This window comes from Halyomorpha halys, unplaced genomic scaffold (genome assembly GCF_000696795.3).
Source record: "Halyomorpha halys isolate HHAL.00 unplaced genomic scaffold, Hhal_1.1 Scaffold75.1, whole genome shotgun sequence".
NCBI lineage: Eukaryota > Metazoa > Arthropoda > Insecta > Hemiptera > Pentatomidae > Halyomorpha > Halyomorpha halys.
Genome location: NW_027112173.1, coordinates 255,699 through 264,556, shown reverse-complemented (window position 1 = coordinate 264,556; position 8,858 = coordinate 255,699). Strand labels below are relative to the sequence as shown.

Sequence of the window (8,858 nt, the reverse complement as noted above, 5' to 3'; positions counted from 1 at the left end):
TCCTAAGTAACGGATCTGTTCAACAGGAATAAGTGGGGTATTATTAAAAGATACTGTGGGGCAAGACGAAGGTTTACGACGAAGGGTAAATTTGATTAATATAATAATGAGAATAAAACAAGGTGATACAGAATATGATAAAAATAAGGGTCCAATAATAACTATTACTAAGCACACACATACATTGCTAATACAGACTGTAGTATAGTAAATAAATTATGTGGAGTTAAGAAAAAATAAAGGCAGATATGGTCATTTGATGAATCAAAATCAATTATTAGGAATCATAGAAGTAAGAAAGTACCCAGTTAAATAATTCTTTTTTATTATTTTTTTTTTTTTTTTGTGGTTGATTCATTTACTTGTTCTTCTGGTAAGCGATTGAACAGATATGTTTCGATATAGTCTAATTTACATTTACCAAATTTATAAGGTGGCTCGATAAATTTAATTTTGTTTCTAAAATTTTTTAAATATATTATTTCTTTTCTGAATAATTTGTTATCTATAAATTTCGAAACACCTTAGCTCGCGCCTTTTATCGAAAAACTTAAAAATTAGAATTTATAAAACTATTATCCTTCCCACTGTTCTTTATGGATATGAGGCGTGGCCTCTTACTCTAAGGGATGAACAGCGTCTTAGGGTTTTCGAAAATAAAGTATTACGCAAAATATTCGGACCGAAAAAGTATGAATTAGCGGGAGAATTTAGAAGATTACACAACACTGAATTAAGGGACCTACACCCGGTAAATATAACTCAAGTTATAGCATTGCGGCGTATAAGATGAGCATGTAAGGTTGTAGGGCTTAGTAACGAGAGGATCCCTAAAATGGTAATAAACACTGAACCAACGGGTAAACGTCCGAGGGGTAGACCGAAACGTAGATGGGAGGATTGTGTTAAAACAGATTTAGTGGAATTGTGTTTGGAGGGGCATCACAGGAAGGCTGTATGCAGAGAGCGTTTGGTGGTATCGGCATCGAACCTTAGGGTTCGTTAGGCCTTTATTATTATTATTATAAAATTTAAGATAGTTCTATAAAAATAAAATAGTTTAGGTGTTAAAGTACCAACGATATTAAGACGGTAATGACTATTACCCAGGCTATTTTTCGGACCACTTAAACGGGTATCCAAAAAAAAAAAATGAAAGTACAGAGAAAGAACTAAAAGAAAGCGAACCATTTCTAATTCTATAGACGGAAAATTAAATATGAGTTCTCCCCTGTGGACTGGATACACGATGTTCTATATGTAGAATATTTGCCAACCAGTTCAATACCTCTTATTTAATTATTATAATTCAAATTTTACTAAGAATCATTTTGTTAATTTGAATTCATTATCGCCCACTTGTTTACGCTCTTCACGCCTCTCTGAATCCCTTATCGCAAACACTTCATGTAGATCTCGTGCATTCCGTATCTGTGTGATACAATTGTTATATAAGATATAGTGAACTCCTGAATGCAGAGATTGAGGCCAAGGCTGTTCTTCATATCTTTGAAGATATCGCCTGTCATCTTTGAAGATATAACCTGATATTTTTTCAGTTAGTGGACGTTAACCCTTGAGGTAGCAACTTCTTCGAGAAAACTTCTAACAGCTAGTAAGGTAAGCTGAGCGGATGGGTCAGAAATATATTTCTTATGTAACTAGTAGAATTAAATTACATTACATTATTTTCCGAAATATAAATATTTAGCATTGATTATCCATCTATTTTTAAACGTATCCATCTAAGAGAGCTTGAACTTGTATGTGTATATCGTGATCATGAAATTTAATTAAAAGTTTTGGAGATTTTGAAAATTCGCTGATGATTTTAGTAGTAATTTATTTCACTTCTACTCGGCTGGATCCATTATGACTTCCTATTATTTTATATGTAGCGGTAGCTCCGGGGTAAGGCGCGTGGCTACTAACTCCAAGGATCCTAGTTCGAATCCGACCAGGCAGAAAATGGTTTTCTGTTACACTGTAGCCTTGAGTCAACTCCTGCGGGTTCGGGAGTCCTCGAGGGGTCCACCCAGCCTCTTACATTGGGTTAAAATCTAGCGTTCGCGCGTGATTATGACCAAATCACCCCCTTGCACAAATGTTGGTCTAGTAACTTCCTTACAAAGTACTGAACCCCTAACCCTTCATGGGTTGTAGCGGTACAGATTTTAATTTTTTTAATTATTCTATTTGCAAATTCTGTTTTGATACTTTCTTTCAAAGTTTAATAATCATTGCCAAAAATTCATCAAAGTCATATTAACGTTACAATTCCTATATTGTAACAAACTAGGCCAGCCTGGATACAAATGTCTTTCTACCTTGGCCTTATTTTCCAGAATGTCTTAGGTCGTATCCTAACTGGACGAAGATAGCACAATCCGGTGACGGTCATGGTCGCAAAAGGGTGGAGTATTCGAATTCAACATTTGAAGTATCTGTTCGGATATTCAATTATACTTCTTATGTTTGATTGGTCTTTAGAAACTAAGCGACCTTCGCCTTAGACCATTCGAGCTATCTTTGCCCTGTTTGTTCCACATGAATATCAAACATGATATATTTTTGTGGGCAATGAACCGTGATGATAAAAGTAAAAAATAACTAGGTCTATTTCATATTTAATTAAAATTCATAATATCTTATACTATTACGATTTTGAGTTTATCGAAATTATTTATATTATTATATTATTTTTAGTATAATTAATAATTTCTTAATATATATTAATGGTTAATTTATGGTTGGGAAGTTAAGGAATTTAGCGAAACGCTGAAACGTCCGTAATCTCCGGTCATAATCATAATCTCCAATTCGTTGGCAATTTTGTTCCGATGGAATACAATTGTTCATGAATATCATTTTCACTGGAATATAATAAAAACCGGAACGAGGAAGTTTTTATATTGAAAGAAGATAGTTGCCCGTATGAAGTAGATGTGGGGGGATAATCCGAGTGGCAGTAATACCTTTGATAAAGGTATCAAAATAGTAAAAGAAAACTATTTATTGTAAACCAACGTTTAATCCCACTTTGCAGGGCTTCGTCAGGGCTAGATGAAAAAACAAGATACATAAATTTTAGAATTAATAGAACTTAAAAAAAAAAAAAATCAAAAAATTGTTTATAAAGTATGCAGAAAAGAATTAATAATAATAATGTAAGGAAATATGCATGTAGACTGCCAGCAAGTTACTAATAAATATAACCAGGTGTGATAGAAGTTCACAATATAGATCTAGACACACAAATTGTAGGAGTCTATTTTATTATCAATTCTTTTCTATATACTTTATGAAGGGACGTGACGGCCGTTCGGTTTGGATCGCAGGTTCCAGTTCACTCGATTCGGAACGTTGTGGGTTCGATTCCCACCTGGGTAAATTGCCCCATTCATTTTTCGGCGGTCCCGAGGAATGAATCGTGACACTCCCACCTTGGTTAGTACGTGGCGGCAACCCAGGTAGCCGTCAGGGTTTGGCAAAAAGGTCCACTAGGGCCCACTTGCCGGAGTTGTTCCCCCCACCAAATACCAGTACCAGTATCAGTATACTTTATGAAAATCACAATTTTTGGAAATATTTTTTTTTTTTATGTTCTGTTTATTATAAAATTGACTAGAGATTATATTATTTTATCATTATGTTATTTTATTTTTTTCACACACATAGTTTGACTATGTTCATTTTGTTTATCCCTCTGTTTGTATGTATTTTAAGAGAGATTTTTTTTTTCATTCATTTATTTATTTTATTCTTATTTTATTTTAGTGTGAATGTGATCATTTATCACTAATACCTATTGTCCACAACTGTTTGGCAGATTGTAATATCTATCAATAAATAAAAAGTATTTAAAAAAAAAAATTCTAAAATGTGTGTATCTTGTTTTTTTTTCATTTAGCCACGACGAAGCCTTGCAAAATGGGGCGAAACGTTGGTTTACAATAAATAGTTTTCTTTTACTATTTTGACACCCGGGCTATCCTCCTACAAACAATAGAGAACGTTTTTAGTTATCTAATTTGAGATTTTATTCAAGTAATGTCTATTCTAGTTACGACGATTTTTACCATCGAAATGGACTTTTGTGGTTTTTAATTTAATTGTATTTTTAAGAAATAGGTCTTATTTATTTATATTTTCCTACGACTGTGAGCCAAGTATATACTTAAGTATTATTAATTGATTAATTAATATTTGAAAAATAATTACTCTGTGTAATTTAAATCGAAATATTATTTAATTTCCACTCGATAGGTCACAGCTGAGATAGAACAAAACAAAATGGAAGGAGTCCCGTTCCAAGTATTACAAGGAACGTCCCACCCCTACTTGAGATATTTGATTAGTAATCTTCAAAAAAAGACCTAATTAACATATTTATCTATAAATTTGAGGTTCATTCACATTTATAAGATAATCGATCGTAAAGATAAAAGTGAATTGCCATAATAAAACAGTTTATTATTTTAGTTCGTGATTATGTTATTATCCGACATAAACTGTATTAGCCTCGCTTTTACAAGTTTCACTATTCCCCAGAGCTAGTAGTTACAATAATACTTTGCATATTATCCTTAAAAAATAGCTCAGAAAACTGTGACTGCTATTCGAATTTTCTCTATTTCAGCTGTAATTTTTCGGTATAAGTTACCAAACGCTTTTTCATTTAGTTTTTAATTCCGGATATTTATATATACATATACAGGTCAAAGTTATTACCAAACCAGTCATGTGGTATTATTGTCGGGAAAAGTTTTGAACAATTTCTGACAATTCTGCTCATTTATTTTGGGGCACTGTTTAAGAATTTTTATTTTATGGCCTCTAACTTTCATTGGAAACATTAAAATAAATCAAAAAAGGTAACATTTTTCATCTCCCACCCTATAACCTGATAACTATTTTTAGCTTCATCAACCTATACTGAATGAAATAAGAATAAATTCCATACATTTTTTACATCGTTTTTGTTGGGGGCTTCGGTTAAATGGGGTTTAGTCAAATGAGGACCCGGAAAGAGACCTCGAAGGAAAATTCTAAAATTTTAATAATAATTCTACATTGAAAATATAAAATAATGGAACCAAGACTTTACTATATAATTAATAATCCCTTCATGCCACCTAATGATAATAGCATAGTAAATAAACGCGATACCGTTGGAGGAGAACTCCAAAATATTCAGATCTAGCATACATACCATAGCAAGGGGGTCTATGGTATCTAGTCCTTGAGTCAAATATATTGCATACATTTTCAGTCGGTTTCCATCAGGAACTGATAGAGATACTTAATACAAATACATAATATTATTGCACATATATATAAATATAAATATATGAATAAATTCAATTTAATGCATGTCCAGGAGCTCCTTGTCGGACTTAGAACACCTGAAGTCCCGGACACGGTACACCATCGGGAACAATTTAGTTGATCCTACAAGAAATAACAATGATCTTCCTTCTAACGATTTAATTTTCTAAAAAATGGATACCAATTTGGAGTGCATGTGTTGGAATGTGCTTTTCTGGAGCACAGTAATCATGTTTTATAAGTCGAAATGGATTTTTGAAAAGTGTTGTATATTAAGGTTATAAATTGCTACCTATTGCTTTTAATATTTTAAAAACAGTATAGGGGGAATATCGGCGTAATGTCCAATTAATTTTGTGCAGGCATTAATGCCAACTGATTACAGATAAGTGTTCGTGTCGTGTGAAAGGGGCGCGGCATGCATGCTATGTGCCACACAACTTCTCTGAAGCCTTCTAAATATAACAGTTCCGTAATATTAGTAAAAGATTTTTTTCTTCCATTTTATGGATTTCTATTTCTACACATCAATTCGGATCTCTTTATTGTGCCCATATCTTATTTTATTTTTAATTACCTTGAAAGTGTGTAAGAAAAATAAATTTTAAATTTATTGCCAGGATTAGACATTACGAGTTTAATTGCGAAAACTTCAAAACAACTCAGATTACAAATCACATTACAACGCAGTAATTAGACCGGGATTAAAAAGATTAAAAGTAATAAAAGAAATTTTCTCTTTCAAGGATGAATCACTGAACATTAAAAATCTTTTGTACGTGTCTCTTTTTTCGTCGTAATCATAAATAAAATAATTTAATGATACTTGTAGTATTTATAAATAATATTTCTTTTTATGATTCTGACAAAAAATAATTTATCGCGACAATAGAGATAAAGTTTGCTTCCTGTAATGAATGCAATATTGTAGAATAGAATTTAAAAAATATTTTTTTCTAAAATATATTTTGTGAAATCTGGATATAGTTGGACCCAAGTTGTATCTAGTTATATTTAATGCATAAAGCTAATTTTCACGTTTTAATAAAATTATACGTATCCAATTAAGTCTCAAAACATTCTTTATTATTCCTACGTTTTGGCCAATTATGCCATCAACAAGGACAATGTAATTAATATCAGATTTTATTGTATAACTATTTATAAAAAATACATTATTACTAATAAATTCGCATACTTTAAATATGAACTTATCCCTCACATCTAATTTTAAATACTTTTTGCAAGCTATTCTGCCCAGGTCATTAATTTCAATCAAAATCAATCTATGAAACGATCAAATTAATTTATTAATAAGTTTGCCTTAGCTAATGTCTAGTTACATATTTTATCTCTTTTTTATTAAATTTAAAAAGTTTTAATAACTTGCTTATCAACAATATTTTAACTTTCCTTACACCCAAGACAGGCATATAATTGATTTATTTCAAAATGTATTTGGTCTAAATTCTAATTTCTTTTATTATAAAAATTCTTATCAAAGTTAATTGTAAATATGAACATAAGATGTACGTACGCATATTTATCTTAAATGAATTATGTTTAAAATCTCTGCGTTATGCTGGTATCTCTGCTAGTAATTTTCATTTAATTTTATTCATATTCACTGTTGTTTGTCGATATTTTGATCGCTGGAGATTTATTTTATTTTATATAAAGTTTAGAAAAATCACAGCAAATATGATAATTTATTTTTTATTTCCTTGAATAACTTAAAAAATAAAAGTCTATTTACATTTAACTTATCCATCTAAGCTGGTTATATAACTGTGTTTCGTAATACTACGCATGCTCATCTTCTACTGCATATTTCATGACAACATACGTGTTGCATATTCTTGCAATCATTTCAATTATTTATTGCGTAACTGATCATATAATTTTTTAAAAATTATTATTTCATCCAACCTTTATTAAAATTTAGACTTACTTACTTTAGACTAACGAACTGTCTAGTTGCTCAATTCTGTACCCAGCTCAATTCTGTATTAGTTTTGTGTGCTAAATCAGTTGTGTACTTTTTCGATGTTTGCAACCGGTGTAATATTATAAGAATTTGTTTATATTTAATCATGTAGGTTTTTTTACTTTTTGTTATATAATTGGAAAATGTTCACTTGTTAAAAATTCTTTAATGTCCTAACTTACTAAGACTCGGAAATGCTTTCTTTTATGGTTGGTTTAAACATTAACTATTATATTGGAGAAAAAGAGTCCGGGTGGCGGTCAATGAAGGTATAAAATGGTAAAAGAAAACTATTGTTAACCAACGTTTCGCCCCACTTTGCAAGGCTTCGTCAGGGCTAAATGTAAGAACAAAATACATTAACAAATATAACCGCCAGGTGTGATAGAAGTAATTTATACCCAGACAAATAGATTGTGGGAGACTATTCATTAAAATTAGTTATAAATATGGTAAAGTGGGGGGTAAAAGATAGAAAAAATATGTGAAGTGTAAGTATGGTGTAGGTGAGTTGTAGTATGTAAAAGAGGGATATTAGGAAAATTGATAAAGATAAACAATGTATAGAGATGTGTGTCTCCCACCCTAGCAATATTCTTTATAATATATAGATAGCCAACCTGGCAGAAACATCAAATGATGTATCTAATATTTCAATAGGTAAATATAAACGACTCTACAGTTGTAGAGGCATATTTATAAAATATTACTTACAGATATAAATAGATTGATAGATAAATACATTGATTAAAGTAGTATTCATATATACATAAAAATAAATAAAGTAATCTAATAAGTGTATTAAGGATAAGGTTTTAAAAAATATATATATAAATAAACAGATTGGTAAGCTGACAGAAACATCTGATCTCTTATCTAATATAACAATAGGTAAATGCTATAAATGTGGAAGTACATATATAAAATATTATATACAGATTAAATACATTATAGACAGAGGCAAAAGGGTGATAAATATATTGATTAATGCTATATGTAAAGTAATTGAATAAGTGTATAAAATAGGATAGAAAAGTAGAAGTATATTTGTAAACGTTATACAGTGAAGAAAAAATAAGTAGATACAAGTTTAAAACAATAATGTGAATGGAAATTTTTTTTTTTTTAAATTTAGGTTAAAAAAAAATTAACCCTGATGAAGCTCTGAAAAGTGGGGCGAAACGTTAGTTAACAATAGTTTTCTTTTACTATTTTGATACCTTTATTGACTGCCACCCGGACTATCTTCTTCCAATATCAACTAATATATTTATATTGTATTATGTTTCAATACTGTTGGAGAACTTTAGATTTTAATTATTGAGTTTTCATTAAAGATGGTGTGCATTATTATTTGCAGTTTTATAAAATAATTGCTAAGATATCGGCTGCTCATTCTCAGCGATAAGAAAACGGGTGTGTTGTGATAGTACGTCCTCGGTTTCACGAGGCTTCAGCGTGTTCAGTCTATTCTTGCCGAGTATTCTGTGCTAAGGAACTCGATTCTAAACTCTTATTTAAATTATTTAGGTTTACTTTAAAT

General features: G+C 30.7%; 1 protein-coding gene across 4 annotated transcripts in view; it reads left to right on the top strand.

Annotated features, from left to right (window-relative positions):
* The window catches only part of Gs2 (glutamine synthetase 2), a 146,391-nt gene that overhangs the window by 98,051 nt on the left and 39,482 nt on the right, over positions 1 to 8,858 (top strand). The window contains exon 1 of one of the 4 annotated variants that reach the window (XM_014439111.3): positions 1,488 to 1,620. The exons of the other annotated variants lie outside the window; for them this stretch is intronic. The gene's annotated coding sequence lies outside the window, so the exon portion shown is untranslated. Of the gene's footprint in view, positions 1 to 1,487; positions 1,621 to 8,858 lie in introns of those variants that run through there. 4 annotated transcript variants of the gene reach the window in all.